The sequence below is a fragment of the Microtus pennsylvanicus genome, chromosome 1 (assembly GCF_037038515.1).
Source record: "Microtus pennsylvanicus isolate mMicPen1 chromosome 1, mMicPen1.hap1, whole genome shotgun sequence".
In the NCBI taxonomy this organism is placed as follows: Eukaryota; Metazoa; Chordata; class Mammalia; order Rodentia; family Cricetidae; genus Microtus; species Microtus pennsylvanicus.
Window position 1 is genome coordinate 56881895 of NC_134579.1, and position 22248 is coordinate 56904142.

Sequence of the window (22248 nt, forward strand, 5' to 3'; positions counted from 1 at the left end):
ATTGTTGTTACATGTATATGTGTGTATGCACATCCATACTCCTGAATACAACCTGCTGCGTCTATAGAATGTTACCTGTACGTACGCGATCAGGGCTGAGCACTTGGTATGGGATCACCACTTGGTGTGCTCGTCCCTGGGGAAGACTATTTCTCCCACTCTCAGCGTTCCTAGTTACTTACCATTCTTTGTGTAGCCATGTCACGCCCCAGCCATGTCAGCACGTCTATGGTCCTTGTTCAGCTCATATTTAGGCAGTAATAGTGAAAGTTTATGAGTGTGGCTTCTGATGTTCCTAGGAGACACACTCTTACACCCAGCTCCCTGGTGCTCTTGCTCTTACAAACTATTTGCCCCTTCTTCTGCAATGTTCCCTGGGCCTTAGACGAGGGAATTGTTTTGTGGATGTATCCACTGGGACTGGCCTCCTCAACTCTGCATTTTGATTGGTTGTAGTTTTCAGTAATGGCCCCCTCCTGTTGCAAAGGGAAGTTTCCTTGATGAAGGGCGAGGGCTATACTTAACTGTGGATATAAGGGTAACATTCAGAAAGATGTTAGGGAGTTTGCTGACTTAGTAAAAAACAATGTGGAGCATTACATGACTTTGCACGTCACCCTCTTGCAGGTGCCATGGTAATCTTGGCTGGGTTGTTCCAGCTTTGGCGTGCATGCTGTCAAAACAAACATCGTCAGGGAGTTTTGAAACACAAAGGGGAGCTTAAAAGAAGGACACTGGAGAGAGGTTTGTCAAAGTAAAAATGGCCATCTGCTTGCCAATTGGCACTCTCTGAAGTTGATCCTCACATGGGTACCAAGAGACGGAGGCCCCATCTTTTTTCCTGATGATCGCATTTCAAATGAAAGTCCCTCAGGCCCTGAAGAAAGACAGTTCTGGCTTATAAAACTGGTATTAGGCCAGGAGAAGATTTGTGTCTTAAGGAGAAATTTTCTGAAGTACTCTAAGAAGGGAGGTCAGGCGCCAACAGTCAAAAAGAAGAAGCCTAAATTTTAGATAAGCTAAGAGGACTCCAATACGGCTGTGGAGTCTTATCCTGATTGGCAAATACACAGTCAGCTCCACCACCGTAACAAAATATCTGGGCCAATCAGCTGCAAAGGAGGAGATTTGTTTTGACTTACAGTTTCTGAGGTTCCAGTCCACCGGGTTTAACCCTGCTGGTTTGGGTCTGTAGTGGCACCGTGTATGAGGGAGGACTCACCGTATGTGAGGGAGGACTCACCGTATGTGAGGGAGGACTCACATGACACAGGAAGCCTGTTGACCTAATGGTGGTCAGGAAAAGGCAGAAAGGGCCCCGGTCCCAATATCTCCCTGAAGGGCTGTGCTAGTTAGTGTGAATTATCATCTTGACAGAGTCGAGAGTCAACTGGGAGTCAGACCCCTGGGTGTGCCTATGGGGGTTGTCTTATTTTCTTGATGAACTTAGTTGATTTAGACCCATCATAATTGCAGCTGGGACCATTTCCCGGGCAGGTGGTCCTAAATGGAGCGAGCTGAGCCTCAGCCAGCCTGCGTTCAGCGCTCTCTGCTCCTGCTTGTGGATACCAGTGACCAGCCGTAGTAATCCCCGCCTGACTCCCATTCCATGATGCTGTGAACTGTGAGCTGAAACAAATCCTTTCTCCCTTAAGGTGATTCAGGCAGGGCGTTTAGTCACAAGCAAAGAAGCTAAGATAGCACATAGCCCAGGGGACCTCACTTCCTCCTCTTGAAGGCCCCCGCCCTTCCAAGTCACACCACAGGCTGGACACCACACATTTAACACACATGTGGGCCCTTGGGGGACATTTAGGCTTCAACCTACAGGTCTGTACTAACGTATCAGTGAAGGGGCACCCGTCTATGCCAAAGCGTCTCCTTCTCCACCAGGCACCACTGTCCAAAAAAAGCTCACCCCTATGTTCCACATCACCATTAGCTTGGGTGCTCATTTAAAACCTAATTTTAAAATTACAAAAGTTGTAAACTTTAAATATGTGTGTGTGTGTGTGTGTGTGTGTGTGTGTGTGTGTGTGTGTGTGTTAAACCAAAGCAAGAAGATAGAGATAAGTGGTTTTTTGCCTCGGCTGAATTCTAGAAAGAAACTGCAGGGTTGACAGAAGAGCTCTGCTGTTGTGTCCCTCAAGGATCTTCTTAAGTGGTTTAGTTTGGTTTGGTTTGGTTTGGTTTGGTTTGGTTTGGTTTGGTTTGGTTTGGTTTGTCCAAGACTCTTTCGGGAAGAGGAGTTTCTCCTTCTCCAGATACCACCTCAGTTGCTTTTGCATTTCCTCTGTCCCATATATAACGCCTTTATTTACTTAAGGCACAGTTAAATGAATTAAAATAGAGAAACAGCACAATAGCGTGTAGGTAAGTGATGCATACACGCTATCAATTACTTTCCAGGGCGGCAGTGGCGATGGCACAGCCCTGATTGTAGGGGAACTTTGGCAAGGGCAAAGTGCGAGAAGACCCACGCCATAGCCACTACATCAGCTGCTACAGAAGAGCCTGGCACATTTCTGCAGGAAGATGTGATCATTATGTTTTTCATAAAGAACAATATTTTTCACCAGGTGGTGGTGGCACATGCCTTTAATCTCAGCACTCAGGAGACAGAGGCAGGAGGATCTCTGTGAGTTTGAGGCCAGCCTGGTCTACAAGGTCTAGTTCCAGGAGAGGCTCCAAAGCTACAGCGAAACCCCGTCTCGAAAAACCAATAATAATAATAATAAATTTTTCTAGAGACAGACTTCCCCAAGAATACTGGCCCCTCCCTCTACTCTATCAAGCCCACACATGTAAGATCTGAGCATGGAAAATTCCTGGCTCCACGAATCCTCTTTAGATGTTTCTTGTAGGAAACATAAGAGAAAGTCCTGTGGCACTTGAAAGATGGCCTCTCTTAGCTCTCATCAGCATCCTTGAAAAGGGCAAGTCTTTAATTCACAGTACTCAGACACAGCAGCCACAATTGTCCTCCCCTGGAAAAGCCGCTGTGTAAAATCCACTGGGCAGTTGTTCACAGCAGTAGGCTTCGGCGTTTTGTTGGGTGGGGGCTTCTAAATGGGAAGAAGGCCTTAGAGATTGTTTTTATGCCTAACCTAAATCTTTCACTTCCTCTCACAAGAGAGAAGCAGATGTTCCGTGCCGGGGAGGGGAGGGAATGGGGGAGATGGAGGAAATGAAAGGCACGGTGGTCCAAGTTATTCTTTAAAACGTCAGCCGATGCTCAGTCTCTCTCGAGTTAGTGTTTAGAATCCCAGCGCAGAACATTTTCTGCCTCACCTGTAAATGAACTCCATGTGCCCTCTCTACTCTGCTTGTACTCTAGAGGCCCAAATAAAATCAAAATAAAAGTCAGAATTAGAGAAGCCATCTTCTCAACAAAGGGTCTTGGTTCTATTAGACATGGACAAGGAATAGAGTCATCGAAACCCTTACCTTACACCACATGCAAAGTTCACTCAAAACGAATAGGAGCTTTCACCTGCATGTAAGAAAAAAAAAACTATAAAAAAAAAAATTGAAGACAATCTTTATGCTCTTTGGTTAAGCTAGAATTTTCAGTTAAAACACAATTCATAAACAAAAAGGCTGATGAGTTGGACTGCATCAAAATGTTAGTTTTACATTTTAAATGATACTGTTAAAAAGTGAAAAAAAAGGAGAAAAAGCTTGTAAATTGTGCACCTGCTAAGAGGATTATATTTGGATTACACATGGAACTCTCACAACAAAGGGAAAGAGGAACTCGATTTTTATAACATGCAAAAGATTTGGAGAAAAAAAAACACTAGCAAAGGTAAGAGAAGAGTCAGCAAATACATTAAAAGATGCTTAATGACACACGTAACTACAGAAATTCAAAAAGCAAAATCTCTTTGAAGGAATTCAGTCCCAAGGACAGACAATGGCAAGTTTTAGCAAGGACATAAAGACCTTGCTAAACTCCTGATGGAAATGCAAAATACTGCAGCTCCTTAGGAAAACCAAGGCGGATTTGTTTTTAATTTTACACAAATTAACAGTAAGATTCAACAATTCTAATCCTATCTACTCAATAAAAATAGGGAACTGGGGATATCACCTAGTTAGTAGAGCATGTGCCTCTCATGCTCCTGGGTTCAGTCCCAATAACCAGGTAAATCAGGTAAATTGGCACATTCTTAAAAATCCCTAACTCCAGAAATGGAGGCAAGACCATCAGACTTCCAAGGTTATTCTCAGGGTTTAGGGATTTAGCTCAGTGGTAGAATGCTCGTACTAAGTTTGGTCCTCGGCTCCAAGGAAGAAGAAAATATACAAAAAAATACCCAAGGCAACTCTGTCATCCTCAGCTACTTCCTCAGCCACAGCAAGTTCAAAGCCAGCCTGGGTTGCATGACCCTGTATCAAAAAAACCAGAAAAAGTGCTGAGGAAATGGCCCAGTGGTTAAAACCAGAACCACATGAAATGTCAGCTGTATGTGGTGACCTGCCTACATTTCGGTCTCAGAAGGCAGAGACAAGAGGCCATCAGAGAAGGCTGGCAAGCTGGCTACAGCCAATCAGTGGTGGCGCAAGCTCTAAAGTCCAGCACTCAGGAGGCAGAGGCAGGTGGATTTCTCAGTTCAAGGCCAGCCTGGTCTACAAAACAAGTTCCAAGACAGCTCAGGACTATCCAGAGAAACCTTGTCTCAAGAAACCAAAACTAAAAATAAACAAGCAAGCTTGCTACAAAACTAGCTATACGGACCAGCTCTGGGCTAGACTGGGAGGCCCTGCCTCAATGAATAATGTCAAAGGATGGTGGAGGACAATTACTGACATCAATATCAGGTCTCCACACGGGTGTAAGTACACCCACACACACATGTGCCAAGACACATGCAAATAGAGGTGTGCACACATGATTCTACAGCACAGCCACTAAAAACTGGAAAAAGTAATAAGAGAAAAAGAAATGGAGAGGTAGGATATATATCGACAGAAAGACTTGAATTCATGGAAACATTGCCGATAATGTCCAAAACCTGGAAACGCTCCAGCTGCCCGTGAAAGATGAACTGCAAACTAGTTATCCACGTGTTAGACTATTAGATGGTTCTTGTCTGACATGGGGCTCAATGAAACAAGCCAATCAAAAAAGGCTCCATACTGGATATAGCATCCCAAATTGGCAGATCTAGAGACAGAGAATAGACTGGGGACAACTGAGACTAAAAGAAGGATTCTTTGGGGCATGGAAAAAAATATTTTGAGAGAGAATTGTGATGATAACAACCAAACTCTGAATTTACTAAAAGTCCTCGAATTGGACAGCATATATGGCTGGGTTTGTGGTATATACATCTTACTTCAATACCCTGAGATCCTAAACCATAATAAGCTTACATGTTCAGCAGAGCTGTGTAGCTCTCATCGAATCCCACACTTGACACTCCTGATGGAAACCAGCCATCCATCCAGGACCTCATCTCTGCCAACGAGAACAACAAGTACCTTCCTGTAGGTCCAGATTCACAGCATCTAACCAAGCCTGAAAACATGCGCCTGTGATCTCAACCACTTGGCAGGATAAATGAGGAAAGAAGATGAGGCAGGAGAATGGGACAGTTGGTCAAAGCCTACCTGGCTCAAAATAAGCAGCTAAAAGCAAGGAAGGGGCTGGGATATAGTTCAGCTCACTGGCTGCAATCCCTAGTACTGAAAAGGAAAGGATGGGAAGAAGGGATAGAGGGAAGAGGGAAGGAGGGAGGAAGAAACTGAGCACCTAACAGGTAAAAATGGAGCACATTTCATCTGTTAAAATTAAGGAAATACTTAGACAACACTCATTGACATTTAAAGTTGGGATCGACCCCTAAGGAGCCCACTATTTCACAGCATTCTCTCTCTCTCTCTCTCTCTCTCTCTCTCTCTCTCTCTCTCTCTCTCTCTCTCTCTCTCTCTCTCACACACACACACACACACACACCGTAAAAATAAATAAATAAATAAAACCAGCAGTGCTGCTCAAAATCTATGCTGCAAAACTTGTATTCTTTCTCCTGACAACAACCAAAGCTGATTCAAAATGAGTAAAGGACTTGCATAAGCACTGCTCTGAGGAAAACACACTGATGGCTTGTAAACGTGTGAGAAAAAGTGTTCAGCATGACTAAACACTAAATAAACGCAAATCATAGCCACAGTGAGATTCTGCTTTATGCCTGCAAGGATGTCTACAATAATAATTTTAAAAAAAAAGAGAGAAAGTAACATAACAAGTGTTGGCATGGAAGGAGAGAAGTTGGAATTTCTTGTGCATTGCCAAGAAGGATAAGGAATGATTCAACTACAGTCAGAGTCCTGCTGTTCCTTAAAATTCTATGCAGCAGATATCCCTGCATCCATATTTATAGACACATAATTCATAACAGACAGGAGGTGGGAAGTGCCCACTCATGCCCCATAGCAGGATACGGAATAAACAAAGCGTGGCACGCATGTTCTCACGGATTAGTGTTACTCGGCACTTTACAAGAAGGGAATTCTGACTTGTGCTACAACGTGGAAAGACGTTCAGAACATTGTAGCCAGTGAAATAAGTTCATCAAAAGAAGGCAAATATTGTCTAGTTCTACTTCTGAGAGGTGCCTAGAGTCATCAGATTAATTAATACACACAAAACAGAATGGTAGTTTCCAGAATCTAGGAGTCAGGCAAGGAGAGCTATTTAACCTTGGAGCTTCGAATTCCACAATGAAAAGTGATCTGGAAGTAATGGCACAAGAAAGTGAGACTTCTTAACACAAATAAATTGTGTATTTTAAAATGGGTGGGTAAGAAATTTTTCATGTATCTTACCATAAATAACTTTTTAATTTTTAAAATTTTTGTAATATGCCATAATTCTACATTTTACATTATTATAAATTTCTTCATAAGAAAAATCATCTGGGGGCTAGAGAGTTTGCTTAGTGATTAAGAATACTCACTGACTTCTTTTCCAGTAGTCCCAGGTTCAATTCCCAGCATCTACATGGTAGCCCACAACTATCTATAATTCCAATTACAGGGGATAGGATATTCTCTTCTGGCCTTCATGAGTATAAGACATATACATGGTGTACAGACTCAAATGCAGGCAAAACTTCCACACACATAAGATAAATAAATAATTTTAAAAGGAAAAAAAAAACAACTTGTCAGATTATTGTAATCTAAGCTACTCTGGAAGCTGAGACAGGAGAATGGCAAGTTCAAGACCTACCTGAGCTAAAATAAAAGTTCAAAGCCATCCTAGACAAACTAACCAGACCCTATCTCAAAACAAAAGGTTAAAAGGGTGCAGAGGAAGGGGTAGATTGGGGATGAAGCTCCTGGTAGAATGTGAGCTCAGGACTGCCTGATTCAAACAGGATGTTGAACCAAGTGAGCCAGGCCTGTGACTGACTTTAAAAGCTGATATATATTTGAACTTATCTCTCAGGGCCTTCACCAAAATTTCCCAGGCTTGAGCATTGAAAAATACATATGAAGCAGTAATAAGATGTCAGCTCACTACCCCTGAAACCTGACCCTTCATAATCTCCCTGGGACTTCATTTTGGTGAAGACAGTAAACGCTTCAGCATTTACTATTTTGCAACACCCTCAATCAAACAGCCAGCCTCATGGAAGGAAAGGACCCACTGGCTAAGTAGTAGTGTTGGCTGACTATCATATTTTCAGTGTTTGGTAACATAAAATTATAAAAAACAATACTTGCCATGTTCTGACAGAAGGGGAAGAAAACAGGTCTAGCCCTTATTCATGTTTGTTTTTCCTTCTTGCCTCGGCTAACCGAAACCCGGTTGCAACCGATCTCCCCACTGCCATCAGTAATCATTCTGTCAGCAGCAGAAAGTTTTAGAACGTGACTGTATAGCTCTGCTCTGCAGTACAGGCCCTGTCTTCCAGGGCCCTTGACACAGTCGCCCTCCCTGCCTGTTCTGGACTGGGTTTTCCCCCTTCCTCAAACTGAGCCCTCCTTAGACTTGGAAGGCCACTCTCAGTCCCTCTCACTGTGGATGGGGAGGGGGGTGCACATCACCTCTTTATCTCTAGACTCAAGACGCAGCACCGTGGTGTTTGTTAAATGCCACAATACGCTGGTTGGTGGACTCAGGAACATCAACCTAGCTTCGTGTTAAACTCACTGGGGAGTTTTCAACTCATTGGAAATAGTTCTGATTTCGCAGTCTTTCTTGGATGAAACTCAGAGGTCAGTATTTTCTAAAAGTTTCTCTCCTGGGTTTAGGGCCTCACAGACAACCTTGTTGCTTCCTTCCAGAAATCTAAAGATAGGAAAGTTGAAAAGGGTTTTATCGTTCTCAAATTCGACCCTTGAGTTAGATGTTTTAAGTAGAACTTTGGGATTCTGAGACAGCAACTTTAAAAGTCTCCTTAAAAGATTGCATTAGAAAAAAAAGTGTTTAAAATGGGCTTATTCACATACAGAGCTGTAGGGCCAAGAGACTCTTTGGACCCTCTTTTAGCCAGGAGCCCAAACACAAACCAAGTCATAAATCGTGTTGAAAGAATAAATGGTCCTAATGGCTGTGAGGGTGAGATTGTTCTTCCTCTCCCTTCTAAGTTTGTCTGAGTTCTTGGGAGTGCCTCTGCCCCACCCTCCTCCAGCTTCCAAGAGCTTACAGGTCTTTGCCCAGACTCGCTGGCCTTCTTTTCCCAGTCCATTACGAACCTGCCTCACTAGACAGTTCTGCCGCTCACTGTTGGCAGGGTGGTGTCTCTCAGGGGGATAGCGTGACCAGAGAGACATACTCACACAGACAGTTTTATTTGTTTCGTGCACTTAATTATTTAACTGTGGTTGTGGTTTGGGGGGGTGGGGTTGAGGGTAAAGAGGTGGGAAGGGGTGGGTTAAGAGAAGGCTACGGGAGGACAAGCAAAATGACTAGAAAAGGCTGTGAGATTCAACCACACAAAAATGACTCCGTTCCGCAGCCCCCCTCTTCCTCCTGCTTCGCTACACCACCACCCAACACCCATGCTAGAGGAAGAGGAAGGGAGGTCAGAGAGAGAAGCGATGCTTCAAAACGGCACCTCCGAGTCATGACTAATCTGAGTTGTTTTAAGATAATTTGAACAAACACCTTAGTAGAAAGGAAATTAAGACCTAAAGACTTCACAGGGGTTGTGGGAAAGTCTAGGAATCTTGTGGCTGGGAGACAGGAAGTCTGGATTGCATCTCCATTGCATCCTCTCAGCAACACTGCCGTGTTGCACTGAGGACCTGGGAGGAGTATGTCTTCCGAAGTGAATTAGTAGAAACCCAACTGTTGATGTGATGCTCAGAGTGATAGAAATACACGCTGATCCATATGGGAAATGGCTTCGGAAGCAAACACACTGGGTAAAGCACTTGTCATGCAAACAGGAGGGCTTGAGTTCGGATCCCCAGAACTCACATAAAGCTGAACACAATGATGCTCCTAGTGAGACGGGAATTGGAAGCAGCAGCATCCCCAGTAGCTCATGGACCAGCTGGCTTGGGGTACACAGTACTGGACAGACTCTGCCTCAGACAAGGTGAAAGGCAAGGACTGACACCAAACATTGTCCTGTGACCTCCATGTGTGCACCGTGGGAAGCACGGAACCACACTCACACGCTCACACGCATACGCACATACACAATGACTTAAAAAGTAACAAAATAAAAGAAGTACGTAGCCAAATTTATGCTAATGTTGGTAAAGATGAGGTCTATGTATTTTATATTCTGGACAAATGGACTCAAAGGAACGACAGAACAGGGAAAAGTGGGAACAGAGGAAGAACAGGCCGCCTGCCAAGGAAAGAAAGTCAAAGAGTGATTACTACAAAACATGGTGTTTTGTACCGGACGACGATGGCTGTGGTTGTGGTTTCTGCACCACGGTTTGTCTCCCCATTTACCAAAAGTCAAGGCTGTTTCGTGTAAGGAAGTGGAATTATGGGTAGAGAGCAAGCACCAGGAGAAGGAGTTTAGACTACCAATGGGTCACATTCGCCAGCAGGGTAAGGTTACAGGGGAGGATTAAGTCAGGGTCCAGGGACTTAGTGATTGCAACAACACAGATTTTCAAAATTGTCGATGACCAGTGCAACTGCATCTAAGTCCCACTTCCTCTTTCTGCATAGCCTTTAAAATAAGTTTATTGACAAGTATTTGGAGTTATCAAGTTCACAGCACAGGTATAGGTTTCCTGAAAAGGAAAATGTGGGAGTTTTATTAGGAAGAAAATGAAAAAAGAGGAAAGAAAACAGAAAACACGGGAAGTCCCAAAACCGCTGGAAATCTTTCTTCCTCCCTAATAATGCAATGGGGTCCTCTTCCTCTGTAGAGAGCCCAGCTGCTCCAGGATTTTGCCTGGATGCTCCCTGGATTGACTCATTTTCACCCAAGGGCTGGGTGGCAAAATCAGAGTGAGTTATTTGCTGGGCCTCAGCCACACTTATAAATCGAGCCTAGCCCAGGCTCCGTGTAGGTTTTATTGCCAGTTGCCTCTCCTTAGTGATTAATGCTGCCCCGTAGGAACTTCCTGTTCTCTCCTCCTACCCCTGCCAGGGGCAAGCAGCAAGGATTCCCGGGCTAGCTAAGAGAAATGGTAAAATATGTCAAAATAATTAAGCCTGACGCCTAATTAGAGTGAGAACCCCGAGTTAAGGACTCTCAACCCCTTACAGTATTATGTGGAAATACCCACAGCAGATCTGTGTGTTCTTGCTAAAGTAGCAGTGGATTGAAATCACTCCTTTCCCATGCTTGCCCTGGACCATAGACCACCTCTCTACACAACTTCAGGGCATCATAAGTTGCAACCAAAAACTGGGTCTTAAATGACTGAGTGGTTTCTAGAGACCCTTCTCTTCTGTGTTCTAACTCAAACAATAAATCCCTTCAGTAGCTAGCCCTAAAGCCAGGCATGGTCACAGAAACCAGCAGTCCTGACACTTGAAAGGAAGAGGCAGGAGGATTGGGAGGTCCAAATTCATCTTCAGCTACATAAGTTAAAGGCCAGCTTGGGCAATATGAGACTACATCTTTAAAAACGAAAAAAAAGAAAAAGTAAACTCTGCAGCCCTGGCCTCTCCCTCCAGACTCAACATCCTAATGTTCCAGCTCTCAAATCCTTGCAACAGAGTTAAAGCAAAATTCTATTCTCCATGGACAGTTTTGTATATGTCTTTCCCTCTTTCCAAAGTTGGACTGACATTTCATGAACTCAAAAGTATCTGAAGATGTGGTCAGTTCTCAATCTTTCCTGAGTTAGAGCAAATAATGGCCACTCCGTGGGGCATAATGTAACTGAAGCTGTGAGGAACAAGCAAGGATTCTTGCTCAAGTTGACTTGCCATGTGCAACCAGCTTAACTAGACTCCTCCAGATCTCACTATTTGTGAAAAATGAACAAGCAGCAACCTCTTTGGGCTCAGCCCTCCACACCAAAAAGGAAGATGATAGAGGAAAACAAGATGATGTTTTTCCCTAAGTTTCTGAGATAGCCCCATGAAGCAAAGGCTCATACGCTCGCGGCGGAATCAAGGACTTGGATCTGAGAGTCCTACCTAGTATTGCTCCCATCCTCTCAGCCTTTCTCCACACTTCTCTGATGTGGGTGTGTCTTTTATCTATCTGTTGCTTTCATTGGTTAATTAATAAAGAAAACTGCTTGGCCTGATAGGGCAGAACTTAGATAGGTGGAGTAGACAGAACAGAATGTTGGGAGGAAGAAGGCACTGAGGCAGACAATATAGCTCTCCTCTCCAAGATGGACGCAGGTTAAGATCCTTCTCGGTAAGCTACCACCTCGTGGTGCTACACAGATTATTAGAAATGGGTTAATCACGATGTGAGAATTAGCCAGTAAGAGGCTAGAGCTAACAGGCCACGCAGTGTTTAAAAGAATACAGTTTCCGTGTAATTATTTTGGGTAAAGCTAGCCATGCGGGAGCTAGGGGGTGGGAAACGGCCTGCAGCTCCTCACTACACTTCTCTCCATTTCTACTAAGTTAGGTGCTTTCTGGTCACTAGACTTGCAATAATGATTTAGCAGCTGTTATGGAAAAGAGATTTCCTCGAGGCAGTTTATGATAAGTGATTTACATGGCCATCAGACATTGTTGGGGTGACCTACAGACTGCTTAGTCCCAGAGTCCAGACAATGAATCATAACACAACAGTAATGTCTAAGTCTGTGACAATAGTAATGACACTGTAAACGCTCCCGATGAGGAGAAGGGAAGGGAGGACCACAGGGTCCTCATGGCGAGCCCAGCCATTGCTCCCTCCTAACCACCAAATGCACACAGTCTTAGGGGAACTTCTGGAGTAGAGGAGGCGGAAAGTTGAATGAAGCTGGGATATGAGTGGTGAAGCTTTGAAAAGAATGTCGCCTGTGTTAGGACAGGACCCATGATTCTGCAAGTACCAGCTAACCCATACTTTTGTAAGTGTGTCCACCAAATCACACTTGAGTAGAATCATTACTTCGGTCCTTCACTGAAGCCTTATCCAGGATGAACAAGCCTGTGTTCACATCACTCTGGAAAAAAAGATTCAGCAAGCAATAAGTAATTAATTCAAATAATTGTTTCTTCAAATATTTCCCTTTTTAAAAAAATTAAGTTAGAATTTGGATAATATTTCCCAAAGGCCTTCGTAATGATTTTTTTTATTTAAATAGCAATGATGAGAGGCAGGGGCCTTTGCAAGGGAGATGAGTCATAAGGTTTCATAATGATCAGCTATTGAGGGGTGGGAAAAACTTGGGAGGGAAGGTATAGCTGACAAGAGTGGGTCTTTGCTCCGTGGCTACCATGAAGTCAGCAGCTTCGCTCTACTGCATCCCATCTTCACTCCCACGATGACCCCACCCCCATGATGACCCCACCCTTACGATGACCCAACTCCCACGATGACCCCATCCCCATGATGGTTCCACCCTTACAATGACCCAATTCCCACGATGATCCCACTCCCACAATGACCTCTGCCTTGTTTGTGGGGTTCCACCTTGCCACAGGCCTATAGTGATGGGGTCAAGCAACTATGGACCAGAACTTTGGATGCCTAAGCCAAAACAAGTATTTTCTTCTGAGCTGATTTCCTTAGGCATTTTGTCCTAGTGACAGAAACCTAGCACAAGTCACATACAGATTTCTGAAAGCAAATGTTGTATCCTTTCTTTGGGGGTGGTATCTAAGTTATTTTATAATGCAAATCTCAGAGTTAAGCATTTGGTCCTCACCTTTGCAGAGTGTGTATTCTATCATTGAACGTAGAGGATCTTTGTTGCTCTGGATCTTTGTCTGTTCAAAGGCCTGGTTTTAAATTCTATTTTTTCTGTCCCTTAGATGTGCCTGACACAAACAACTCTCCCTCCCATTAGCCTTTGCTTCTAACCGGGCTCAGACCTCCATCAACACTCTACTGAGCTTCTGAATCTTCGTGCTCAACAGATGCCAGCATACCGTTCTTGCATCCCCCTCCTGCCCTCCCTAGTCTCTGTTGCTCCTGTGCTTTCTAAATTTCAACTCAAGCCTGTTCCTGGTACGATCCAATTACATGGGTGGTTCCCTTTACCAGTACACACAAGGTCCAAACTCCTCTACATAATGCCCAACACTCTCCAAAAGCTGCCCTTTGGCTGCCTTTAATCTTGTTCGTCACTCTCCAGATTTCAAGTTTGTATGGTTAGCTACATAATACATGCTTTCTTATGTGCGTATTTCCCTGTGTAGCTCCCCAGTTCCGAAACGCCTTGCTCATCTTTATCCCCTTGCTGGTGTCTACTCACCTTTAGAGACACAGATCTGCTGTCTCCCATTCTGCGAACTCTTCCCCACTACCCTCAGGCAGATCTGCCTGCTCTCTGCCTCTGTCACAACCCTGCACTTACTCATAAGGTAGTTATTGAACTGTTTTGCAATCCTAGTAAACCATGAAGACTCCATGAAGAGAACTAATAGCGCATCTTTTACCTTCTAACTTCTTACACAGTTTGATACAGCTACTCTATAAATCATTGTTAAATAAGTGACAAACGAGCGAATGGGGAGAAAAGAAGGGTTAACATAGGGTTATTAATTCTAGTCAGACTTAAAGGGGAAATGAGCCAGATTCAGGGAAGCTAAGCCTTTTGCTCATATTTACCTAGTACTAATTTGCAGGAACAGACCTCAAACCAACGTATTCTCATGTTAGACCCAGAGGTCTCTTCCAACTATCTTCTCCCAGCTGACTGCGCACAGTAACGTACACCTGAGATCAGCCTGAACTCTATAGTCTCATCTCTGAAGCAAAGATGATACCACGATACGCATGATCTATAAATTGAAACTTTGTGATCTGTAATTTATGTGCAAGACAAACTGCTTATTTATGACCATATTGCCCAAAATGAGCATCATAAGGGAAACATGATGTAATGGGCTCAAATGTGTATAGTGTGAGCCTGTTTGGTAGAAACAGCCACCTCTGTTTCACGGTACATCAAGGCAACATGTCAGAAGATCCGCTTTCACAATGGCACATTCAGGGTTATAAAGGTCAACTGGGAATTTAGCCAGGACTGTGGATTAAGTACCTCGACTGCTCTTCATATGTTTCCTTCCAGAGTCAGCTGAGCTTCTGAACAGAAGCAGTAAATGTTCCCAGGCGTCTCAAGAAAACTGGGAAGGATCATCACACAGCGTCACTCCTCCATCCTGATTCCAAAGGAGGAGATAGAGATCCAACCTCCTGATAGAAGGATTTCCAAAGATGTTGCGAGAAGGGCTAATGAACAAGCAATATGCCACTAGATAGTGTCTAAAAGTACGACACATTTTTAAATTTTATTTATTTTTATATGTATGGGTGTTTTGCCTACATGTATGTCTGTGTACATGTACGTGTCTGGTGCCTGCAAATGCCAGAAGAGAATTTCAAAACCCTGAGACTAGAGTTATGTAAATTTGTAAAGCACCATGTGAGTTCTGGGAGTGGAACACAGTACTCCAGAAGAACAGTCAGAGCTCTTAACCAAGGAGCTAATTTTCCAGGACCCCTAAATTTTGTTAAAGAAAAAAATGAATATATAATGCATATACCCAGTGAATACTCTCTTTGAAGTATCTTGACAGCTTTTTCTGTGTATGTAAGTTCCTTTGAAATCATCTTCTTTGTCAACAAAACAATATTGACTATCATGTACAAGTCATTAACAGATGCTAGTTCTAGGAAATCAAACTCACTTAAACCAAAAACTTAGAATCCAGTGTCAATATAATAAACCAGATGGAATCACAGAATGCTATAGAGCTTAATAGCAATTCATTCACAATCAGGAAGATATGGGAGCTCTTATTGTGTGAGTGCTTAAAGACTAGCAGGCATTCATCAGGAATGAATAAAACTCTTCTAGAACAAATACAAATCACTGAGAATATGGCAAACCTGTACTATAAATAATGGTACATAGTTGGTAGATATCGACAGTGAAGTTGCTTGGGACAGGTAACCAAAGATAATGACAGTGTCGCAGAGTCTGTGATGTGAGGTTGAGTTTTGCAGTGGCAGCAGTAGAATCAGAAAGCGTCTCAGACCCAGTTTTTTAATGTCCACTCTGAAAGCTCCTTAAAAAGAGATGAGAGCTACAAGAGCAGCATCTCCTGTCAGTATTGTGCATGCTTCGCCACAATTTGAGTTACTCAATGAATCGTCAGCTCATTGGCATCAGATGGTGTTCAGTCCAAAAGTCAAGTCCACTCAAAGAAACAAACAAAAAAAATGTTCCCCAAAACTTAAATCCCAAAAGCTTCCAAATCAGAGTCTAGAAATATGGCATTTTGCGGGACACAGGCTGTATTTGAAGATATGAAAGTTCAGATGTGTTTGTCAAAAGGAAAATCACATTACTGAAGGTTGACAGCAGGGGGTTTAAAATGCACGTGAAAGTATGTGAAAAGGCATACATGTCTAACACAGATAAAACATGAAATGCATTGAGTGCTAAGGATTTCATAGCCATCCGTTGGCTACTGTAGCTTCTCATATTTCAGATAAGAGTATATACCACTCAAGGTTCTGAGTGGTGGGATTAGAACAATTCAGCCACAAAATCTCAACCTACAACCTTCCTGCCTGCAAGATGTGCTGGGGCAATAGAGGCACAGAATATGGTGAGTGGCCAACCAATGATTAGTCTAATTTGAGGTCCACATCATGAAGGGAGCCCATGCCGGACATTGCCTGAAGAACCAGGAACCAGAGCCTGGGGGAAAAAAAGAAACGGAAAGGAAAGGAAAGGAAAGGAAAGGAAAGGAAAGGAAAGGAAAGGAAAGGAAAGGAAAGGAAAGGAAAGGAAAGGAAAGGAAAGGAAAGGAAGCTTTAAAAGAGGAATGTCTGCCATTAAGTCACCAACCAATACAAAGGCAAACTAGTCCTGAAACACTTTTAGAGTTTGCCTTTTCCCTCCCTACTACTTCAGATCAATTCAATTAATATAAAACATTTATTTTCTGGGATAGACAGCTCAGCGGCTCAGAATGTGTACTATCCAGTACCCAGGTTAAGCAGCTCAAAACATCTATAATTCTAACTCTGGGGGATCCAATGCCCTCTTCTGGCCACTGTGGGTCCCTGTACACATGTGCACATACCTATACACAGACACACACAGACACACATATAAATAAAAATAAAAGGAAGTGGTTCTATTTTATCTATTTTTTATTCTTTCTTACAATACATCCCAACCACAGCCTCCCCTCCCTCCCTGTCTCCTAATCCCCCCAACCTCCCTTCTTCTCCAGATCCACCATTCCTCCATTTCCCTTCTGAAAAGAGCAGGCCTCCCAGTGATAGCAACCGAACTTGGCATAACAAGATGAATAAGACTAGGCATAGGTTTAAATTGTAAAAACCGCTGTGAAAGAGCTGCAATTTTATACAGTACTATTAAGATTATAATACCTTATTTATATCTTGGCTTCGATGACATGGAGAAAAACATTTACCAACTTCAAGGGGACATTGTAAAATTTAAGTAAACTCGAAGCTAAAGCTACAGCCCCATAGATGTGTCCTAAGTGCTCGTGTTCTTCCTTTAGAATTATGTCAGCTGTATAAAACTGCCCCCCTCGCACTTTAAATAGCACTTTCTTGCGTAAAATTCATCTCACAACCACAACAGGGAACTGGCAGAAGAGTCTGGTTTTTTCCAGCCATTTTTATCCCTCTGGTTGCTGAGTAAGGTTCTAAAATAGCCTTCAGGAAATCTCTCAGTAGCAAGAAGGCAAACACGTGTAGGCTATAGCCTCACAGTTATTCAAATTTTGTTTTATGTTAATCACTCAAGTGTTCTCTCTTTTCATGTAAACCACGGGTTTCCTGATTATTTTTATTATTATTATTTCAGGAATTATCTTATCCTTGATGTACTAGAGGATCGAATACACTCCAAAAGTTCATATTCTTTTTTATGTTTAACTTTTACTGATTCTTTGTGGATTTCACGTCATGTATTCCCATCCCACTCACCTCTCCATCCCTTGCAACTCCTCCCAAAAAGCAAAACCAAATTTTAAAAATAAATAAACAAAAATAAAAAACCAAGAAAGGAAGGAAGGAAGAAAGGGAGGGAGGGAGGAAGGAAAGAAGGAGAATCTTGTGGGAGCTGTTGTGTGGCCCACTGAGTCACACAGTCCATTCATCCTTACTTGCCTCGAGTCATTGGTCTGGCTCAGGCCTCTGATTTCTGCTACACCACCCCAGGGATAATGGGCTCTCACTGGGCCTCTGGGATATCCTGCTGCTATCCTGTGTCATAGAGATACTACTGTTTTGGACCTGGAGGTTCTTCACATGCCCAACAGTTCATAGATGAGGTGGATGTTGGGATGGGCCAACTCAAAGCCCTGGTTCTAGGCCTGGGGGCAATGGAGTTGATGAGCTTGCCAGCTTTCCCTCATCATCATTACCCGGGCCAGCTATCCAGCACTGCCTCGGCTACCTTACCCAATGCAGCCTACAGCAAAGGGGCGGGCCCGGTTGTCCTGTTCTCAGGTCTTCAGATCCGGCTCACCCACACTCTCACAGCCAGGGTCAGCGCTGCTGTTTTGCCCAGGCGACAAGCAGAGCGCTCTTCAGATTGGGAAGTGAAGTCAGCTCTCCTGCTATCATTCCCTCAGAGCTGGCTCACCTGCATGCCTGACAAGTTCAGTGCTAGTGTGCACCCCAGGCAGGGTGCAGGGTCCACTCTCCTGTGTGCTGCTGCTGCTGCTGCTGCTGCTGCTGCTGCTGCTGCTGCTGCTGCTGCTGCTGCTGCTGCTGCTGCTGCTGCTGCTGTTGCTGCGGGGTAGTGCTAGTTCTCTAACTCTTGAGACGCCAGGGCCAACTCTCTCACCTGCTGTAGGTCCTAATGGCTGGGGAGCGGGAGGGGGTGGGGAGCGCACGGCATCTTTGCCCTCACCCATACCTCCACACGGCAGATGAAGATGGCAGGGTCAGCTCTGTTGCTCTCATACCCTCAGAGTCGGCTCACCTGCATCCCTGACCACATGGTCAGCTCTAGGGTTCTGCCTAGGTAAGGTGCACACCTGTGGTGAGGGGTGGGGACATCTTTCATGCGCAGGAGAGGAGAGACACAAGCGATCTCCTCAGAGGGGCAGGGGCAGTTTTCTCAAGGCCAGTGAGGGCAGGGTTGGCTCAGAGCAGTGTGGTTCCAATGACCCCCTGCACTAACACAGGCCACAGACATCATCACAGACCCAGCTGCAGCAGGTCCATGAACCCAGATGTGGCCCTTAGCAGCAACTTGAGCCCGGGCATCACCAAGGCCCCCCCGTGGCATCGCAGGCCACCCAGATCAGTATGGTCTAGCAGCAGCTTAGCTCTTGGGCATCAACATTGTCTCAGGGAACTGACCAGATCCTGGATATCTGCAGAGCCCTTGGCAGTAACAAGAGCCATGGACATCACCCAAGACCCTGGTCGCTGCAGGGCCACAATCCCAGACATGGTCCTAAGCAGCAGCCTTGCCTCTTGTTTATTGTCAGCAGTTTAGCTACTATGACAACTTCCCTTTGACCTACCTAACATAGAAGTCCATAAATACAGGAATCTCCATAAAGTACACCCTAATAGACCATGCCAAGATTCACAATGTTTTTGAATTAGGAATAGAGAAACTACTAGCCATCACCGAATTCTTCTCGCCAAAGGAGACAGTGTTGTGAAACAGATGAGGCATATGATTAATTAAATATAGGATGAGCTGTGCCATGATCTGGTATTATTTGCTGTGACACTTCTTTAAACAACGATTTGTCCACTCTTCAAAGTGAGATCAACTACCTCACAAGGCTGTTAGAAAGGAGGGAAGTCTCCGAACTCAAAGTACAAAAGGGCTTTCCCAATGCTACTCTTTACATCACGGTGGCAAGCTGCCAACTTTGGATAGCTTACCCAAGAAAATGAGCAAAGGATGGGAGCCTAGAAGTGTGGGGGTGGGGGAAGTCAGGGAAACAAGTAGTGAAAAAATGGGGGTAAGGGGAGCAGTCAAGGAAGGATAAAAGCTGGGCTGGGCAAAGTGACAGAGGAGGCAATAAGACAGACCAACACAAAATTGTGACAAAATGGAAGAAGTAAAATGTACTCATTAAAAATTTGTTTGCACAAAACACAACAATCTTCAGTAGCACATGTCAAAGGACTTTCCTTTTGAGACTGTTTACCATAGGTGCAAACGTTGTTGGAGCCTAGTCTTCTTAGGGCAACATCAAAGAAGATCTGTGTGCTTGTGTGCACTGTTGCCAGAGTGCAAACAGTATACACAGGCTGCTTATGTGAAAGAAAATCACCTCAGATTGTTGTCCTTCCCCAAGCTCCCCCCCACCGGGTGTGTGTGTGTGTGTGTGTGTGTGTGTGTGTGTGTGTATGTGTGTGTACTTTCCTTCTTTAGGTCTCGTCTTGACGATCCCACTTTAGAAAAATGTAGTCATCAAGGAGAATAATTTTAAATTATCATAAAATGTTATTTGATCCAAGAAAGGGTGTATAATTTATGTGTCCATTTTATACCAGGCATTTTACAACACTTAAATTATTGTTCAGTCTATGTAAGTTATAGGGGGTAATATCATACAGATGGAAACACAGGGGCTTGACAGTTGGAATCCATGACAAAAGTCATACAAACATGCAAAGCTCACTCTGACTTTCTGGCCAAAGAAATTTGACAGCAAGAGAAATTGCATCAGGACTTTATGTTCCACCCAAATGATCCTTGTCCGAAAGTTTGAATTAAACTTTCTGAGTTTGGGAACAGCAGGTGCTGGAGCACTCCACCCCAGAGTGGCACAGGCAGCTCATTGGTCCTTGCCAACCCCTGTGAATGTCAATGACATCAAGGAAAAACAGTCTTGGCTAATATTGTTTTGTCATTAGGAAGCCAGACAACTGCCTGACTTATAGGGATAAAAGTAGTTCCAGGGAGTTGGCCCCAATGTGTCTAAGGTCCCTTCCCTCCTCTATTCCATATTCAGGTTGTGAGCACCACTGTCTAGTTTTCTAACTCGGAAGGTTTGTCTAATTATCATAAAGGTGTTTGTCAGCCTTCCCTTGCTGTGACAAAGCAGTTGAGAAAATTAAACTGAAAGAAGATAGACACATCCAGGTTCACACTTGAGTCCAAGTTCATTTGGTGTGTTTGACACTGGGTTCTCGGCAAGAGGGTCTTCTGTTTTGTTTTGATTTCATTGGTTAAATAAAGAAACTGCCTTGGCTTTTTGATAGGGCAGAAAATTAGGTAGGTGGTGTAGACAGAACAGGATGTTGGGTAGAAGGCAGTGTGGCAGACGCCATGGCTCTCCTCTCCGAGACAGACACCGGTTAGACTCATCCCAGTAAGCCACAGTCAAGTGGCGATACAGATTATTAGAAATGGGTTGAATCAATATGTAAGAGCTAGCCAATAAAAGGTTAGAACTAATGGGCCAGGCAGTGTTTAAATGAATACAGTTTCTGTGTTATTATTTCCGGGGCTAAGCTAGCCGTGCGGGAGTGGAATGGGATGAAAGCAGGCCTGCTGGCCTCATCACTACAATGAACATCAAAGCCAGAAGCTGCAGTGAAGCAAAGTTGCTCAACTCAATGATCAGAAGATGGGGTGGGAATAGACTAGGAAAGAAAGACCTCCTCATACACTCCTCAAGGACACATCACAGAAACCCACCTCCTCCAACTAGGTGCTACCTCCCAAAGCCGTGGTTCTCAGCCTCCCTCTTGCTGCCAGGTTCTCATGCTATGGTGAGCCGAACCATAAAATAATTTTCACTGCCACTTCATAACTGTCATTTTGCTACTGTTGTGAATGGTAACATAAATATCTGATGTGCAGGAAATCTGATATGTGATCCCTGTGAAACTGCTGTCCTAAAGGTTGAAGCACCTCCCCTAAAAGTCCACAATTCATTGGCCAAGCCTTTTTCCAACACTTAAGCCTTCAGGAGACATTTAAGATCCAGATTCCAACAGTAAGAACGTACAACTTCCAATTCCCTCAGGCCTAGAACTATACTGTATAGACAGAAAATTGCTTGTTACAGTAGCTTTTCTTCAAGAAGACACCAAAAGAAAGTAAGAAAGAAAGATGCCTGTCCTTGGGTACACACAGCGTTTATATCACCGAGACATGTGGAAGTGTTACTGGAGTCTGCTGTGATGTTCTGATGTGCCCCCTCACCTCAAATTCAAGATCAAAGCAACATTTGAGAAATGGTTGAGTTAAGGCTCTCTCTGAAAACATCTTGTGTCTCAGGAATTTACACAACTTGGAGTTCTATGAAACTCATGTAGAATTCCCTGCTGTCCCTCCACTAATCACCTCTAATCCCAGGGTCTAAGAGCAGAAAAAAAGGCCACCAGTGAGATCAAGCCTACATTCTGGAAACCTGTACCAAACCTGGAGACGAGCCAGCTTTTTGAGTCACAGCTGAAAGCAGGTTAAGAGCTAGTGCATCTCTTGCATCCTGCAGCAGCTGTGTGTTCTGCAACCTTCCTCCCCGTTCCTACTCTCCCTACCAGGTCAACTATTCCCAAATTCCAAGTTGACACTGTCCTCCTAACATCTATACAGCAGGAAGGTCTAGGAATGCAAATTCAGCTGATTCTGCAATGCTGTCAAAGAGAAATATCAGGAGTGAACTGGAAAAATCGACATTTAAGTGTACCACTGACCAATACTACAGCT

General features: G+C 44.0%; 1 non-coding gene across 1 annotated transcript; it reads right to left on the minus strand.

Annotated features, from left to right (window-relative positions):
* Nucleotides 1-582: 582 nt before the first annotated feature.
* LOC142842801 (U6 spliceosomal RNA) lies at nucleotides 583-689 on the minus strand. The gene has a single exon (XR_012909465.1). It is a non-coding gene; the product is annotated as a U6 spliceosomal RNA (small nuclear RNA).
* Nucleotides 690-22248: the final 21559 nt, after the last annotated feature.